Source organism: Sceloporus undulatus, chromosome 4, assembly GCF_019175285.1.
Source record: "Sceloporus undulatus isolate JIND9_A2432 ecotype Alabama chromosome 4, SceUnd_v1.1, whole genome shotgun sequence".
NCBI lineage: Eukaryota > Metazoa > Chordata > Lepidosauria > Squamata > Phrynosomatidae > Sceloporus > Sceloporus undulatus.
Window position 1 is genome coordinate 199,843,441 of NC_056525.1, and position 18,586 is coordinate 199,862,026.

Genomic DNA, 18,586 nt, shown 5'->3' on the forward strand with positions numbered 1-18,586 from the left:
GCCAAGAAAACCCCATGATAAGTTCCCCTTAGGGTTGCCATAAGTCAAAAGTGACTGGGAGAAACAGAACAACAACAAACTCCAACTCCCAGAATTTCATAGCCTTGAGCCAGAAAGAGTTAAAGCAGTGCCAAACTGGGTTATGTTTCCTGTGTGGATGCAGCCTTGGTCTCCTTTTCCCTTTCCTCCCTGGAAAAGAGTGGGACTCCCCCCTCCTTTCTTGGGCTGTGTGTGTGCCTTGCTCAGCCCTCTTGACCATCCCAGTGGGTCAGGGCTTGAAACTCCCCTTGCTCCGGAGCCACTCCACTTTCCCGTCCACACGCCCCCAAGAAGAAGTCCCAGCCTGGCCTTCCCGAAGGACTCTATGCAAATCTCCCCGGACCAGGAAGTCCTCCTCCTCCTCCTCCTCCTCCTGGGCCATCTCCCTCCACAGAAGTTCCTCTGCCTTTGGGCTTCTGGCGGGGCTTCCCTTCCTTCCCCATTTTGGGGCTCAGAGAGAGAAGGAGGAGAAGGAGACACCGGGCTCCTTTGGGGGTGCTTTTCCTTGCCTCCTCTTTCCCTGCTGGGCTTCTTTCTGGGGCGAGGAACCCATCCCTGAAACCCAGCCACTGCTCCTGGGAACAAGTAAGTCCAGCCTCCTCCGCTTTGCATCCGCACTGGAAGAATAACCCGGATCCATTGCGGTTGGAGAAACAACCAGGTTTGCCACGGGAAGCAGGGCTTTGAAATTTGGGAGGGAAAAGGCGATGGAGGGAAAGAGGAAAGGGTTGCCTTTGTTGTTCTGCTTTGTTTTCTCCATCTGGCTTAGGGAGGGTATATATGCCTCTGTGTGTGTGTGTGTTTGTGTGTGTTCTAGATTTTTGTTGTTGTGCTTTCAAGTCGTTTCCGACTGATGGCAAGCCTATCGTGGGGTTTTCTTAGCGAGATTTGTTCCTTGTCATCCTCTGAGGCTGAGAGAGTGTGACTTGCCCAAGGCAGAAATATATGTGTGTGTTTTGTGTGTGTGTGTGTGTATACACGTTCTATAGTTTGTTGTTGTTGTGTTTTGTTGTTGTTGTGTGCTTTCCAGTCATTTCTGTCATATGGCGAGCCTATTGTGGGATTTCTTAGCAAGGTTTGTTCATTGCCTTCCCCGGAGGTTGAGAGAGTGTGACTTGCTCAAGGTAGAAAATGTGTGTGCGTATATACACATATTCCACATTTTTGTTTTTCTTGTGTGCCTTCAAGTCGTTTCCAACATACGGCAACCCTGTCATGGGGTTTTCTTAGCAGGATTTGTTCAGATAAGGTTTTCCATTGCCATCCTCTGAGGCTGAAAGAGTCCAAGGTCACCCAATGGGTTTATATGGCCGAACTAGGATTCGAACCCAGGTCTGCAGAGTCCTAGTCCTACACTCAAACTACTACTTCACACTGGCTCTCTATATAGTCTATCTTGCTATCCACCCACTATCTATATTTTCTACCATACATATATGTATGTGAGATATTTGGGGAGAGGTGTGTGGAATTGGGGTTTGTTGCTGTGGCGAAGGCGCACTTTATTTATAGTTATTTATTCTTTTTCCCAGTATGGGACTCGAAGTGGCTAACACTGCTATGGGTGAAAACTGAATGGCTAAAACAATCTGTAGTAGTTTTTCTTAATAAAATTAAACAATCAAATTGAATCATGAATTTAATATCTAAAAATACCACATTAAAAAGAGTACATCCGTTGCACACCGTCTTCTTTGGTTAATCAATTAAAGGCTGAAGAGCTGTTTTAATAAGGTCTTTACCAATGCTAGAAAGAGCAACCTAAATTTTCTTGGAAGGCAGCCCCTTAGTTAAGGAGCAGCCGCCAAGAAGGCCCTCTCCCAGGTTTTTTGGCACACTGCCTTTGAGGGTGGTGGAACAGAAAGAACAAGATTGTGAGGGTCAGGTGGGCTTATAAAGGGATTATAAAGGGAAATACAGGTTTTCAGATAGTATGTAGAGAGATCATATAGCACCTTTGAGACTAACTGAAAGAGAGAAGTTGGCAGCATGAGCTTTTGTAGACTTCAGTCTACTTCCCCAGGTGCATTTTCAGATAGTTTTACTCCAACCGAAAAAATGTGTGCCAGAATCCTGTTGGTGAGTCCTACTTAGCCAGAGAATTCCCATTGAATAAATTGTTCAATGATCATCAGATATCCAAACTGGATTGAATGATCATCAGATAGGGAAATCCCATAGATTCAGTGGATCTAGTTATGAGTAATAACAAAACTGAGGCCAGTATGTGTAAACTTCACCTAAACAAGCATTGTGTGTGTGTTGTGTCATGTGCCTTCAAGTCCTTTCCAGCATATGGTGACTCTAAGGCTGGGTTATCATGGGGTTTTCTGGGCAAGATTTATTCAGAGGCGGTTTGCTTTTGCCTTCCGCTGAGTGTGACATCTTAAGGTCAACCAGTGGGTTTCCAGGCTGAGCTGGGAATTGAACCCTGGTTCCCAGTGTTGTAGTCCAACACTCAAACCACTACACTACATTGCCCTTCTTTTGGGAGAAGTTCGTAATTAGGCAGTTAACCCAGACTTTCTAGGTTTGTTGTGAGCATAGAAGATTCAGATTCATCTCAGGTCTGAGTTCTCTGGGATGGTGTTGTGACACAAACCCTGTCCTCCCACCTTTAGCCCTAACTCACAGATTTTTGTGCGCAAAACATAACTGGTTCAGATCTACTGTGGAGAAGGGGAAATCTGTATGTATCAGTGAAGGTTAGTTTGTCTTATCAAGCTGTGAAACCTGATAATGCTCGGTCCTTCCTCAGTCTCTCTTTTCTTAAATTTAAAGCCTTTAAATCTAAACCATATGGGGAGCACATTTTTCAAAAAGAGGAAGTGTGATACAAAATGGACAGTTTGTGCGCCTGACCCCTAGCTTTTATCTACACATCATGCAACTACTGTAGTTAAAAAGAAGTCCCTGTTATTTTCACAGTGGCTTACTTTTCGTTTAGCCTCAGGGGAAGAGCCATTGATCCAGTTTAGCCTCTCAGTGTTGGTGCATTTTTAAAAGGACATCAGAGCTATTGTTTTGAGTGCTCTGTATCACTCACATTTTCCAGTCTTCCTGTTAAGATCAGAAAGCTTTACCAAGTTGTCACTTTAAAAGACAGCCTTGTGAACTCAGGTAGAGACATACTTCTTTACTGATCCACCCTCCAACAAAGGCTTTGTCTTAATTGCAAATAATCCATTCGCAGGTTGCTTTAGCTTCAATGTGATTTTATAACACAGTGTTCAATAGATATCTTGTATAGATAACAAGAAGATTGAATAAAGTTTGTGATCGCTGCCCTTCTTTTCTGTGACTCACCCAAAGCAAGGGTTAGTGATATTATTTTTCTTTTTCTCCATTCATGATTGTTTAGTCTGAGTTAAGAAGTCATAGAGTTGGAAGGGACCGCAAGGGCCACCTAGTCCATCCTCCTACAATGCAAGAATACACAACCAATGCATTTCTGAGAGATCTGACCTCTCTTTAAAGACCTCCAAAGAAGGAGGGTCCACCACCATCTGAGGCAGTCTGTTGCACTATTGAGCAACTCATACAGTCAAGCAGCTCTTCCTTTTTTTTTTTTTTGTGAAGCCGCTTTTCATGTAATTTGAATCCATTGCTTGTGTTCTAGTCTCTGCAGCTACAGAAAACAAATTCCCTCCTCTCTAGTTTGTCTTTACAATAGATCTATAGTGAGGTTTTCCTGAGAGAAAGTGACTGGTCCAAAGTTACCCTGTGAGTTTTGTGGCTGAGTGGGAATTAGAACCAGGATCTCCCATGTCACAAGCTAACCACTAAATCCCATCACCTCCCTTTCTTCTAGGTTATATTCATAGCAACAGTTATCCTGATACTTATATGTTTTCTAGATATCTCAATTTTTTGGGGAGTAAATGTGATTTAAATGACTAATCATAATTTGCTGTTGAGCACATAAGATGTGAGATAAATGAAAGCACTGAATTGTTCTTACATTTTAAACGGTCTTTCTCTAAAACCTATAGTGTAACCCCCAATCCACTTCCTCTCTTCTTAGCCACTCAAAAGGGAACAAAGACAGTTTGGAGCAGAGTTTGCACTACACCTTCCTCTTTTCTTTTTTTGCCTTGGGAACAAAGGCAATAACTAGGTAACATGTGTGTCTTCTGTATTTACAGCTTGCCCATCCCTTACAGCAAAAGTGGTCAACTTGTGGCTCTCCAGATGTTGTTGGTTTGCACCTTCTATAATTGTTCAGCTTTGGTTGTGCTGGCTGGGGCTGACTGGGGTTGTGATTCAACAACATCTGGAGAGTCAAAAGTCCCTCCCCGGCAACCTGGCATGACTTACATAGTAAAAGAGTGATCAGTGCTACATTCAAACTGCTTAGGTTCAAGATTGCTCTACATTTCTTTTGGATGCTCCAAAACCATTCCTTATCTCATAGTTACTTGTGTAGTCTTAGGCTTGCTAAGAGTGATGCCATTGTACAATTTGAAAGGCATATTCAACATGTGTGTTGCTCTGAAGCGGAAAACATCCTTCAGAAGTGAAGCAGAGTAGATCTATGGAAAAATGAAAGGAAGCTTGTGCAGCTCTGTATGTGTGCAGGCACATACACAGAGAAAGAATGGAAGTGAAACCAGGAGTGTGACAAAATCCCAGACTTCATCTCATTTTGTATGTCTAGCAGACATTAGCTTATTGTTGGTTTCAACTGGAGCAGACCCATTAAATCATGTGGATTTATAAACATGTTGATTCACCATTCAACAGTTGATCAGTCGGTCTGCTCTAGTTGGGAGTAAACAGCAGCATTCTGGTCCATGACTGTATATGAACACATGCCTTCATGTTGTCTTCATGTGTATGTGCCTTCATGTTTCCTGTTGACAACTATGGTGACCCCATTAATTTCATAAGGTTTTCTTAGCCAAGGAATACTCAGAGGTGGTTTTGCCAGTTCCTTCCTCTGAAATATAAACGACAGCACTTGGTGTTCTTTGATGGTCTCCCATCCAAGTACTGTACTGTCCAGCACTGATCCTGCTTAGCTTCTAAGATCAGATAGGATCTGGTGCCTTTCAGATAGGGTACCTGCTTTGTCTATGAGACCTTAACACTATCCAGTTACTTGGGAAGATAGCTCTTTTTTCACAGTTCAGAGTTCCTATTGTTGAGGTTTCATTATTGCATGTTTATACCAGAAGAAAATTGAGTGTTTTAAATCAGTGCTACTGAAAGTAGTGGCCTATGGACCAGTGTGAGCCATTGGTTGTTAGTCTGTGGTGAGTTTCCAGGAAAGAAAGAAAAAGTTGTAGCCAATGGGCACAAATATAGTGCTGGTCCCTTGCATATTGGGAAAAACCCTGCTGTCTGCTACATCTGATAGCTTCAGAAACACTGTTTTTGATTATTTTCTTTGAACTACTTTGATAATAAGAGCTGGTATGTGTGCTAAACAAGAGCCCTTTGGCTATCATACACTAAATAATGACTCTTGGTAATGCTGCATCCTTAACCGTATCCACTATTTTGTTTAGATTAATGTTTCATTATTCCTTCTTCAGACATTATGTTAATAGGTAAAGCTCAAGTGCAACCTGAATTAAGTTATTTAAAGGGATATTTATATGTGGAATAAAGCTCTAGTGATGGAGTCTTACAAGATGTTCCATTGTCAAGAAAGAAAAAAAAGTCCTTTATTAGGAATACCATTTATCTCAGGATTGGCATTATAAAATTCCTTCTTGAGGTGAATTTCCTAGATCTACTCCCTTGCTGTCATACCTGGAAAGGGGATGTTCATTTTGCTAAGCCTTCAAAGCTGATGATCTAGATATTGTGTGTTTATAAACATTTTCTGTTGTTGTTGTTTTATTTTAAAGTCTGTTTTACTATATTATAACTGTTGGTTTAGTTTCACAGTATTTGATTATTGTAAATACTGCATTTGATTGTATACTGCTTTGAGAACTGTAATGCTATAGTGTAGAGCATATAAGTAAAATAATAAATATATGATTATATGCTTATGACTTTATATCATGATTTTATCTGCTTCCGGTAAATTAACCATAGATTCTGATAGGTTAAAACCAGCAGGAACGTGCATATATTTAGATTTATGTGAGACATTCATTGTGCAGCAGAAAGAACCACCTTGTTATGTAATTAATAATTTCCTTTGAAACTTGGAGTGTATTTGAGACAGGAACTTAACCACCACATACTTCATACCATCCAGTTTACCATAGAATATTTGAGTTGGAAAAGATCATGAGGGCCATCAAGTCCAGCCCCTGCCATGCAGGAATACACAATGAAAGAACCCCTGGCAGATGGCCTTTCAGCCTCTATTTAAAGACGTCCAAAGAAGAAAACTCCATCACACTCCAAGGGAGTGTGTTCCACTGTCAAACAGCTCTTACTGTCAGGAAGTTCTTATGTTGTGAGGTGGAGTCTTTTTCTTGTAGTTTGAATCCATTGCTTCAGATCCTATTCTGTGGAGCTGCAGAAAACAAACTTGCTCCATCCTCAGTGTGACATCCTTTCAGATATTTAAACAGGGCTATCATATCACCTCTTAACCTTCTCTTTCCCAGGGTAAACATACCCAGCTTCCTAAGTTGCTCCTTATAGGGCATGGTTTTCAGGCCTTTCACCATTTTGGTCACCTCTAGACACACTGTAGCTTGTCAACACCTTTTTTGAACTGTGGTGCCCAGAACTGGACACAGCATTCCAGGTGAGGCTTGACCAAAGTAGAATAGAGTGGCACTATTACTTCCCTCTGTCTATACACTATGTTTCTATTGACGCAGCATAAAATCACATTGGCTTTTTAACGGCAGCATTACACTGTTGACCTAAGTTCAACTTGTGTTCTATTAGGACTCCTAGATTGCTTTCACATATACTGTTGTCAAGCCAGGTGTCATCCATCATATATCTATACATTTCATTTTTCATTCATTTATTTCATTTAGAATATTTATATCCCATTCTTCTGCCACAAAGTCTCTCAGAGCAGCCTATAAATTTGTGTTTTTTTGTTTTTACTGCCCAACTGTACTATGCTGCATTTTCCCTTTTGAAATTTATTTTGTTAGTTTTGTCCCAGTTTTCTAATCTATTAAAGTCATTTTGAATTTTGATCCTTTCCTTTGGGTCCTTCAAATTTGATAAGCAGACCCTCTTTTCCGTCATCCAAATCATTGATAAAGATGTTGAATAGCACTGGGCCCAGGACTGAACCATGCATCACCACACTTGTCACTTCTCTCCAGGATGAAGAAGAGCCATTGGTGAACATCCTTTGAATTCAGTCAATCAACCAAGTTCAACTCCATCAAACAATTGCATTGTCTAACCCACATTTTACTAGTTTATTTGCAAGACCTTGTCAAAGACTTTACTGAAATCAAGATCTGCTACATCCGCAGTATCCCCTTCATCTATCAAGATAGGAATTTTTATTTAAAAGAGAGATAGAGAGAAGACTAATCTGGCATGACTTGTTTTTGAGAAACCCATGCTGACTTTTTATCATTTCGGCATTTCTTTCTAAATGTTTACGGACTGCCTGTTTAATTATCTACTCTAGAATATTTCCTGGTATTGATGTCAAGCTAAGCGTGTGCTAATTGTTTGAGTCCTCTCCCCCCCCCCCTTTTTCAAAATGGGGAGAACATATGCCTTCCTCCAGTCCACTGGAACTTCTCCTGTTTTCGAGGAATTTTCAAAGATTGTTGCCTGTGGCTCTGATATTATTTCTGCCAGTTCTTAGGATGCAGTTAATCTGGCCCTGGAGTACCAGTGGTGGTAAATGATGCAGCAGATGGTATACAGCAGAAAAGGATCCTAATTCTTTCACTGAAGTTGTCTAGCAACTCCTCATAAAGCAACTAATTCTACCCAGACTATTCCTGGCTGGCAATCCAGTTCCCATGGCTAGCTATGTAGAGCCCCAGGGCTGAGGCGATTCCCCCCTTGCAGGCAAGACCAATGGAGCATGAACTTCCACAGATTTTACAGTGCATAAACAACAAAGAAAATAAAAAACATGTAAGTGTGACCCATCTCCCGCACATAATTTTTAGAACTGACCAAGCAGATTAGTATTTACCCCTCAGTCTCTTTTCAGCCTTCCCAGCTTCAAATTGCCAAACTAATGCAAAAAAAGAAAAGTATCTAACAAAGTCTAATGAAATCACTAATACAAATTAACCCTTTCTATACTACTGGATAGCTGATAACTTTTGGCTAACAAGGACTCTAAAATCCAACTGTCTGGTAGCAGAGACCCTAGCTCACTAGTGACTAACAGAATAATCCTACTGCACTGATAGAATTACTCCACATTTGCCTTGCACTAACAGAGATCAAAGACTAATTGCAGTAGAGGAATCTAGAAACTTATACAGATTGAAAGTGTGGTAGGCGTGAAGTGAAAGGCAGTTGGAATCACATGCTTGCTCACAGGGTGATCTCACTCCCAATAATGGCATTATATTATGCCTGCATTTTTTGTCATAATTTACAGGATTATTAACCCACTTTTAATGACATGTCCTCAAAGCAACTTGCAAGATAAAATGCTGAAATCCAGTAATAGTCACGGAGAACAGGAAATAAAAATAACAGAGGGGGAAAACAATACAGATGACTTGAAATCCAAGTAAAGGTAACAGGAAAAGCCATTTAAAATTATCATCAAAATCAATTAAATAGGCAAGAGAATAGAGCAGACATTTCCTGGTGGCCAAAAGCTAGCAACAAATTGTGTGTGTGTCTGGGGGGGGGGGTATAAATTCAAATATTCCCATTGTATTCAATGGAATTTTCAAAATAGCAGTAGCAAGTACATTTCTATACCACCTATCAGTGATTGCTTGCCTAGGCACAGTAATAGAAAAAATTTGAACTGGCTGCAGAATTATGGAACCACACTGCTGTGCTACCATGTCTACAAAATTAGGAACACATAAGTAAGCTTGCTGATGGCATACTGTGTACAAACAGTCAAGAACATAGTGGCAATTAAAAAATTAAATGTGACTAAATTAACACTTGTCTTATCAGAAACCTTACACGTAGCCAGTTTCAGGACTCCACATGTAAGCATCCACACTTGGCCAAGAAGTCCACTGGGTGACCTTGGGCAAGTCATATACTCTTAGCCTCAGGGGAAGGCAATGACAATCTTCTTCTGAACAAATCTTGCCAAGAAAACCCAATCATAGGTTTGCCTTAGGTTCATCATAAGCTGGCAATGGTTTGAAGGCACACAACAACAAGGAATCTCAACTCCATGTCTTCAAGTGGGTCTGCAAATACAAGATATCCCCTCTCCTTGTTAATCTTTTTGGTGTACCAGAGAGATATGGTTTTGATTGACAGGTAATCTGTCCTGTAGCTCCTCTACCCCTGCCAGAAAGGAAATGGGTATGTAGAATGCTCAGATACACCCAGCCACAGAGATACTTCAATCCCCTTGAATTCAGCGTAACTGTATACTAACTATGGTTGATGTCTCTTGTTTTCTGTATAGGAGGCACTGTTAACGTAATACATCCTCCATTGCAGATAATCTTCTGCCGTGAACCAATCTATGGTGGGTTACAAACCGCCGCTTTGCGGCGGTCTCCCGGCGCTGCTGTTTGCTCCGCGAGGAAGCCGCAGCAGCCAAACCGCGCAACTCCCTCGCAGAGCAAAAAAGAAGCTCCAAAATGGAGCTTCTTCCTGCGGCACGGTTATGATGCCGCGAGGCACCAATGGTGCACTCGCGACATCATAAGCACCGTGCGATGTGCAGACACACAGCATCCGCTACGTCAATATGGCGGCCCCCATGTGGAAGGGGCGCCGCCATATTGTACGTATTGACTACGTATTAGGGTTAGGAGGGTGCGGAAGCACCGCCCCTTCCTAACCCTAATACGTATTCAATACGTATTTTTTGGCGGTTTGTAACCTGCCAAAGTATCTAACAGTAATACCCATACAACCAGCCTTTGTTGTTGAATGCCAATACAGTAAATGTAACAGCATCTATGTAACAGCATCTTTTTTTAAAAATTTTTTCAATTAGACAATGTCTGATGAACATCTGGGTCATCAGAACTTGCTGTTCATAGTTCTTTTCCATCTGAGTATAGGCAACCAGGCAGCCATTCAAAATGCACAGAAAAGATGGTGCCTAAGTCTAATAAGGTGGTACAGTGGTTAAATGCCTGTACTGCAGTCACTCAGTCAAAATCATAAGGTTGCAAGTTCAATACCAGCGAAAAGGCTCAAGCTTGAGTCAGGCTTGCATCCTTCCAAGGTCGCTAAAATGAGTACCCAGATTTTGGGGGGCAATTAGCTTACAGTTGTAAACTGCTTAGACACTGATAGTTCGGTATGAAGTGGTATATAAATGAAGCAACAGTCAATTGAATGAGGAGTGGATTTCCAACAATACAATGGACATATATGGTTACCACCTCTTTTTTTCTAACAGAGCTTCTATTTTTTTTAGAGTGTATTAAGAACAGTAATGTAACAAGTACTTATCAGGCATGGAGACACTGTGTGTTGAGGAAAGTAGAATTTCTTTATTGTCTATTCTGTAGATTTCAAAGGCACTGGATCCCTGCCTGAACAAAAAGACTGGCAAGCTTATTCCTCTTTGATGGTGTTTACATTCAATTAGAGTTGGGACTGTTTCACTTCTTTCTTCTGGTCGTGACAATTAGCAGACAGAAAACATATCCCCTTTTGTTTTTGCTCACCTTGGATGTCTTCACAGTGGGGCTTGCACACTGAGATAAAAGTGCAATAGATTCACGATCACCACATCATCAGGGGCTGGAATCCTCTGGGGACATTACACTGATGAAATTCCCAGTTCTGCCAGGGTTGTATGTTCTCTGAGATATCCACTACCTTCATAAACAAACATTTCTGCAGTTGCGCAATGGCTGGCATCCTTTTTAGTCAGTTATGGGTGCAGCTTCACCCCCATGGCCTCCCCTTTCCTCAATGTATTTCTGGGCATTTATACCGGTGGAGTGTAATGTGCAGCTGGCATTCAGTAGGATTCCAGTCAGTATGTGTACCTTGTCCATACCTTTGCCATTGTGGTGTCAGCTGGGGGAAATATAGCATCCTCCTGAATCTGTTCCTTTTTTAGTTCCTGACAGTTTGATGATGAGTTGGGTGAAATGAAGCAGCTAGATCGCATAAACTATAGTGGAGAAGGATTCACATTGTGCTTTGGTGGGGAGCAGTAATCATACAGCCAAAGGAGCAGAGAAAAATCATAGAATCATAGAATCATAGAGTTGGAAGAGATCACAAGGGCCATCCAGTCCAACCCCCTGCCATGCAGGAAATCCAAATCAAAGTATCCCCCACAGATGGCCATGCAGCCTCCGTTTGAAGACTTCCAAGGAGGGAGACTCCACTACACTCTGAGGAAGTGTGTTCCACTGTCGAACAGCCCTTACTGTCAGGAAGTTCCTCCTAATGTTGAGGTGGAATCTCTTTTCCTGCAGCTTGCATCCATTGCTCCGGGTCCTAGCCTCTGGAGCAGCAGAAAACAAGCTTGCTCCCTCCTCAATATGACATCCCTTCAAATATTTAAACAGAGCTATCATATCACCTCTTAACCTTCTTTTCTCCAGGCTAAACATACCCAGCTCCCTAAGGCGTTCTTCATAGGGCAAGGTTTCCAAGACCCTTCACCATTTTAGTCGCCCTCCTTTGGACACGCTCCAGTTTCTCAATGTCCTTTTTGAATTGTGGCGCCCAGAACTGGACACAATATTCCAGGTGGGGCCTGACCAGAGCAGAATATAGTGGCACTATTACTTCCCTTGATCTAGACACTATACTTCTATTGATGCAGCCTAAAATCGCATTGGCCTTGTTAGCTGCCACATCGCACTGTTGACTCATGTCCAACTTGTGGTCTACTTGGACTCCTAGATCCCTTTCACATGTTGTCTCCTTAAGCCAGGTGTCCCCCATCCTATATCTGTGCATTTCATTTTTTCGCCCTAAGTTCAGTACCTTACATTTGTCCCTGTTGAAGTTCATTTTGTTAGCTGTGGCCCAGCTTTCTAGTCTATTCAGGTCATTTTGAATTTTGATCCTGTCTTCTGGAGTATTAGCTCTTCCTCCTAATTTGGTGTCATCTGCAAATTTGATAAGCATTCCCCCAATTTTTTCCTCCAAGTCATTGATAAAGATGTTGAACAGTACTGAGCCCAGGACAGAGCCCTGTGGAACACCACTGGTTACTTCTCTCCAGGATGAAAAGGTGCCATTGTTGAGAGAGAGAGAGAGTTATCATGGGACCTCTTTTAAAGATGTACCTCCCTCCTTCATTCATTCATCAAACCCTGGGATCCTAACCGTATAATCTGCCATGAAATGGTACCTCAGCAGAAAATAACTAGTTCAGCCAACATGAAATGAGAGGTGTACTCTGGTGTTGTTGTGGCAAAATGTTGTTAAGCCATGCTGTTGTTAAAAAGGCTTTTTATTTGTCCTGCTGATGAGTTTTGAGAAGACCCCTCTTCAAGAGCTGATTATTCTGTTTCTCCCATTCTGTGTCCAGAGTTTCTAATGTTAGTTCATTTGCCCATTGTGTTGGTGGCCATCATGCTCTTCTTTAGAAACACTGGAAGATTACACCAGTTCCATTGCTTTGAAGGTGGGTGAGGATTATGGCAGGACTCAACCCTAAGATTCCATTTTGGTTGAGGTACCATTTCATGCAGATTATGCAATTAGGATGCCAAGGTTTGATGCATGGATAAAGGAGAAAGGAAGAGAGCATGTCTTCAAAGAGGCTCCATCATGGTTCTCTCTTTTTTTGCTGATCCTCTGGCTGCATGCTTAGTGCATTTCTCCCAAATGCTGGTACAGTAACTTGGTTTCTAGTCTAGTTGGCTCTCTTTCTTCCAAATAAGTTTGTTTCCAATAGGGTCCCCAAAAGGTAAGTTTTCTCCCCTTATGCATTATGCTGCCTTTTCCTACCTCATTATTAGGACTGTCTTGCAGTTGTCTCTTGTGAGCTTGGTGCTGCAGGTTCCCTTCTGATGCATATAGCTTTCTTCCGTCTGACCTGCAAAAAGCCTTTCCACTTCCACAGGCACTAACAGCCATGCACCTTGAGCAATGTTGCTGAGCAGTGAATATGTGGAGTCACTGGCACACAAGCAGGTTTCAAACCTGTCTACTGGGAAGCTTCTGGAATCTACTTGGATACCACTGGTACTATGTGAGGTTTCTGATGGAGGAAGCAGTGTTATCAATTCCTGGTAGCACAGTTGTCTATGCATTGTATCCTGTGGCATACTCTTTATCACCATGTGATCATTGGTGTCCCATGCATATATTTAAGGAGGGGACAGCCTCACTGACTGATTGGTTAGTATTAGTGGAATAGTAAAAATATTGCTATGTTGGCCCCTTATAGGTATGGAGCTGTTTGTTTGTTGCCATAAATTCATAGAACACTACTGAAACAGCAGAGTCTGGGGAAGTGACACTTCAGAATGTCCCTAGTTTGAATTGGAAAACTCCCAGTTAAGCTCTAACTTAGCCATAAACTTACTAAGCATCTAGAGGCAATCTGTATTGTACCAGAGTGTGCATCATTCTTTAAATGCGAATTATTTAAATGCTGAATATTATTATCTACATTGAACTGTGGATTTAATATTGGAGTTTTTAAAATAGCGTTGGGTTGTCTTCTCTGCTAGTCTTGTGCCAGTCCACAATGTATCCCATTATGCTGCAGAGTTTTGTGTTTCTCCAATATAAAATCTAAAGCAGAATCTAAACTTTTCTTGGGCAGGGGAGGAATACAGGATGCAGACTGTTTAATGTTTCTGAAACCCCCTTTTGAGTGTACTTGCCACTCTAAAAGCACAATTTCCTGGCTTGATGCATTCTCAATAATATGCAGAATTTTTCTGTGACAGCTGAAGTACAAATGACATGGTTATGATCTTCTATAGATTTCTGCATTAATGTGTGCAAAGTAGCTAACAAAAACCAACATCCAGAAGAAATTACATAAAACCCCAAATCATATAGGCATTGTAGGCTGGAAATGAATGGCACTGATAAATAAAATGTGGGAGGTTTCGGTTTCTTCTTCACTCTTCATCAGTCTAAATATGAAAGAATGGAGGAAGAATCACAAAGTCTAAAACTCTGGTCTTCTATGTTTGCTGTTATGTGTTTCTGCAATTGCAAGGCTGAAGCCTTATCTACATTTTCCAGAATACTCTGGGCTGTCCCAGTATTCTGGCTCCAGATTCAACTCAAATACCCCCCACACCTGCTTCAGCAAAACTCAGTGACAATGGGTGGCTGCCTTCTCCCACGGTCCCTGTGAGTTGAGTGGTGTCACTGCTGTGGGCATGGGCTGCTCTGAGGTCAGAATGAGGTGCCCAGCCTTGTTCTGATCTCAACAACTCACCCCAGCACCTGCAGAACAACTCAGTAGGGATGCTCACAGGGACTGCATGAAAAGGCAGCCACCCATCATCACTGCATTGTGCCCTGGGTTTTCTGGAAAACCAAGAGCAAAAGGTAAGTCTTTCCAGTGGAGGACAGGTGGTAAAAACTTCAAATTGGGTCTGGGTATTCTATAAACGGCCTTGACCCAATTTGAAATTTGGGGGCTGTGTAGTGTAAACACAGGGGGGATTTGCATTATATAGGTAATGCAGATCTACCTTAAGAGTGTTAACTCAATGAAGAGTTGTTAAGGATTTATGATTACTGGGTCTTCATCTCCAGACTAGAAGGCTGGCAGTGATGCAAGAAAATGCTCATTTTGTGACACCTCAGTCATTCTGATGAAAGTATTACTGATTTATTTATTTTACATATGGACAACATAGTCCATATTTTATTCATGGACTTATGGACCACTTTGCTTTTTTTTAAGCAGTCATAGCATGGAGATAGAAAATTGAAGCAGCCTTTGTGTTTTTCTTCTGTGACATAACAGCTGGTTTTCTGTGCCAGCAGCTACGAGGAGCAAGATGATTTTGGTTCATCAGTAGACTAGTAAAGAATGCATGATTTGAATGGGAAATAAAAACCCTAGATTCAGTATCACAAAACCATGACAGTCACCATAAAGCCACAGCATGTCATTTCCCCTCACAAAGCCCTGGATTGATGGAAAAGTTGGAATGTTTAAAAAATATAACAAAATGGCAGCCCATAGCTGAAACCCAGTTCTGTCAAGAGTGAACAGCAGACAGCCAACAATGCAAAGGACACTGACCAGTCTGATCTTAAGACTACCTTGGACATACCTGATTGTGTCTGATTGTGGAAGCTGAGCAATGTGAGCCTTAGTACTTAGATGGAATAGGGAATACCAGGGAATACAGGTGGATCTAGGAAAGCATTCTGCCTGAAAGCCAGAAGTGTTGCTGCCCATCAAAGCAGGCAATATTGGGCTAGATTGACTAACTCATGGATCAAAGCTGCTGCCATACTGCAGAATTAATTCAGTTTGACAGCGCTTTAATTGCCACGTTTCCATCCTATGAAATCCTGGGATTTGTAGTTTATTGTGGCACCAAAGCTCTCTGACAGAGAAGGCTAAATATCTCGTGAAACTACAAATTCCAGAATGCTACAGCATTGATCCATGGCAGTTAAAGTAGTTTAAAACTGCATTAATTCTGCCATGTAGATGCAATCTTAATCAATAAAGAGGTATCAGTACATGCCATCTCAGGGTATAGGAAACTGCCTTATGTTAGATGCTATCTGCTGATGTCTCTTTATTGATTAATTTGAAATATGCTGGTATTAACCTGCACCCATAAATTCTCACAAGTGTTTGCAAAAATGAGGATGAGAGGGAATTTGCTACCAATTTGTGGTTGGGGAAAATTTCATCAAAATACTGAGATATAGTTTAGTGCTCACCTTACTAACCTTATGAGGTATCTGAGAGTTCCTTCAGACAGAGCTTCCTACTAGCTGTGCTATCTGGAAGGCCTTGGGAGCAGTGCAGTGCAGTGATGGCAGCCTTGCAGCTGGGGTGGAGGAGTAAGGGAAGGAGACTCATTTGGCTGCGAGTGGGACAGGGCTTTAGAGGAGGCTAGAGAGAGAAGGACCTCAGAATACCTCTGCCTAAATACCCTAAAGGGAGTCAGTATGGTATAGTGGTTCCAGTGTTGAACTATGGCTCTGGAGATCAGAGTTCAATTCCCAGTTTGGCCATGAAACCCATTGGGTGACCTTGGGCAAGTCACACTTGGTCCCTGGGGAAGGCAATGGCAAACCTCCTCTGAACAAATCTTGCCAAGAAAACCTCATGATAGGGTCAGCATAAGTAAAAACAACTTGAAGGCACACAATACACACGCACACGCACACACACACACACACACACACACACACATAAATACCCTAAGGGCAGCAGATCCCACTGGATGCTAAGCAGGTTCAGCTTTAGTTAGTACTTGGATGTTGTTTTTGTGTGCCTTCAAGTCATTTCTAACTTATGGTGACCCTAAGTGGAACCTATCATGAAGTTTGGCAGAATTCTTTCAGAGTGAGTTTGCCTTTGCCTACCTCCCAGGCTTAGAGAGCATAACTTGCCCTAGGTCACACAGGCTGAGTAGAGATTTGAACCCTGGTTTTCCAATGTTCTAGTCCATCACTGATACCATTACACCATACTGGCTCTCACCTGAATGAGAGACCACCAATGATGGCTGTGGGTTATAATTCAGAATAAGTAAATGGCACAAACCACCTCTGAGTATTCCTTGCCTAAGAAAACCCATTAATGGGGTTGTCTTAAGTTGACAGGTACCAGTAGCTTGAAGGCACACACACTCATCTGCCTTGCAAGGTTAATTAGGTAAAACAACCTCTACTGCAATTTTTTTTAATCCTGCCATCACAAAAAAGGTTGAAACTTATTTTTTTAAAACTTCTTTGGCCAAGCAGTGGATGTGTGGAAAAGTTATAGATGTTTATAATAATAAATAAAGTAAAAAAGAAAATCATTGTAATGAGGGTGCTATGATAGATTTTGAAAGAGGCTATGGTACCTTTCTTTCTTTCCATGTCCAATTTTACATAGCACCATTCAAATGCCATTAAAGGACATATATTGTGTCTTAAAAATACCCTTTCCTCCTCCCACATCTGGACATATTCTATAGTTCTTCATTGGAAAGATGTAATTGAAGGATTTCAACAACTGCATTATTTGCACAGTAGCTCTTTTGCTTATATTGATCTTCTAAAGATTTTATGGCTTTTACAATATACGTGGTGATAATCTATATTTAATATTAGGATTCCTTGTGATTAAAAGCAGGGACCCCAGAACTATTTTTAAGGTGGCAGACAGATGGCTATTAATTTTGTCTATTTCTACGTACTTGCCTGGGGAGGGCAAATTTCTATTTCCCATCTATTATCATTGCAACATGCTTAAATATAAAAACGCAAGGTGTTCCTAGAAGTGCCCTCTATGTGTTCAGTGGAGCTTGCTTCTACATACATGTGCATAGGATAGCTTGCACACAACCTTTATTATTCCTGGGAGAATTCAGTGTACATTCAATATCTTAAATATTTTTTAGGGTTTCATAATTTAGTACACATCTGATAATTTCTGAGGAGGTTCAACTACATAGGAATTTTGGTGGTCCAATTTTGCCAGATTATTTCAGGGAGGTTCAGCCTCCCCACTCCAGTTCTGAGATCCATGAACAAAAATATACTTAAATTTTTGTAATATTAAATCTGTAATAGTCAAAAGCCTAGGGGCCTTCTGTCTTGGAGTTATTTTCTTTCTCACTGTGTGTTGTGTAAACTCTACATCTATTAGATTCTACTGTTGAATAGGTATTTCATTCAGGACTCCCTCCTTTGCTATGTATGAATCATCTGCTACCAGGCAATTACCATTCCAGCCCTCCAAAATAATGATGGACCTCTGACCTGACCCAGAACCACCTGACATACAGCGTCACAACCCATATCTTAACATTTCCTCTGTACAAGAATGCAGTATTTTCCCCCACAGGGAAGTACCAGCAGAAAGGAGGGGTGTTGCCTAATGCTATCACAGAAGCAAAAATACTGTTTTATGTTCTGGGAGTAAGATGACCTGTCTCAAATGGATTTGTAACTTTTATGCAATGGGAACTTGCCTTGTTAATATTCAGTCTTGAAGTGTACACAGCATATTGCAGGGGTAGGCAACCTTTTTGAGCCGGGGGCCGGATTGCTGTCCCTCAGACAACTGGGGGGCCGAAGCCAAAAAATAAATAATAATAAAAAATTCCTACATACACTGTGCCAAGTGTACTTCTCAGAAGTGTGTACTTGGTCAAGGGAAAGCACATAAAATACACCTAAAACACACTTTGGAATGAGACACTGTCTCGCCTTCAGGAACAGTGAGTGCATGCCTCAGAAGCTGATTGATATCAATATCACCATCATCACCACTATCACTGTCCAAGCAAGCCAGGCTTCTTAGCATTCAAAGCACCCAAATGAACTTTAGAAAGTCACACCATCT

General features: G+C 41.5%; 1 protein-coding gene across 4 annotated transcripts in view; it reads left to right on the top strand.

Annotated features, from left to right (window-relative positions):
* The first annotated feature begins 335 nt into the window (after positions 1-335).
* Positions 336-18,586, top strand: part of LYN (LYN proto-oncogene, Src family tyrosine kinase) — a 63,486-nt gene continuing 45,235 nt past the window's right edge. For 2 of the 4 annotated variants that reach the window (XM_042462729.1, XM_042462730.1), the window contains exon 1: positions 337-700. The gene's annotated coding sequence lies outside the window, so the exon portion shown is untranslated. Of the gene's footprint in view, positions 701-18,586 lie in introns of all 4 variants that reach the window. The other 2 variants (XM_042462733.1, XM_042462727.1) reach the window with 2 other exon arrangements.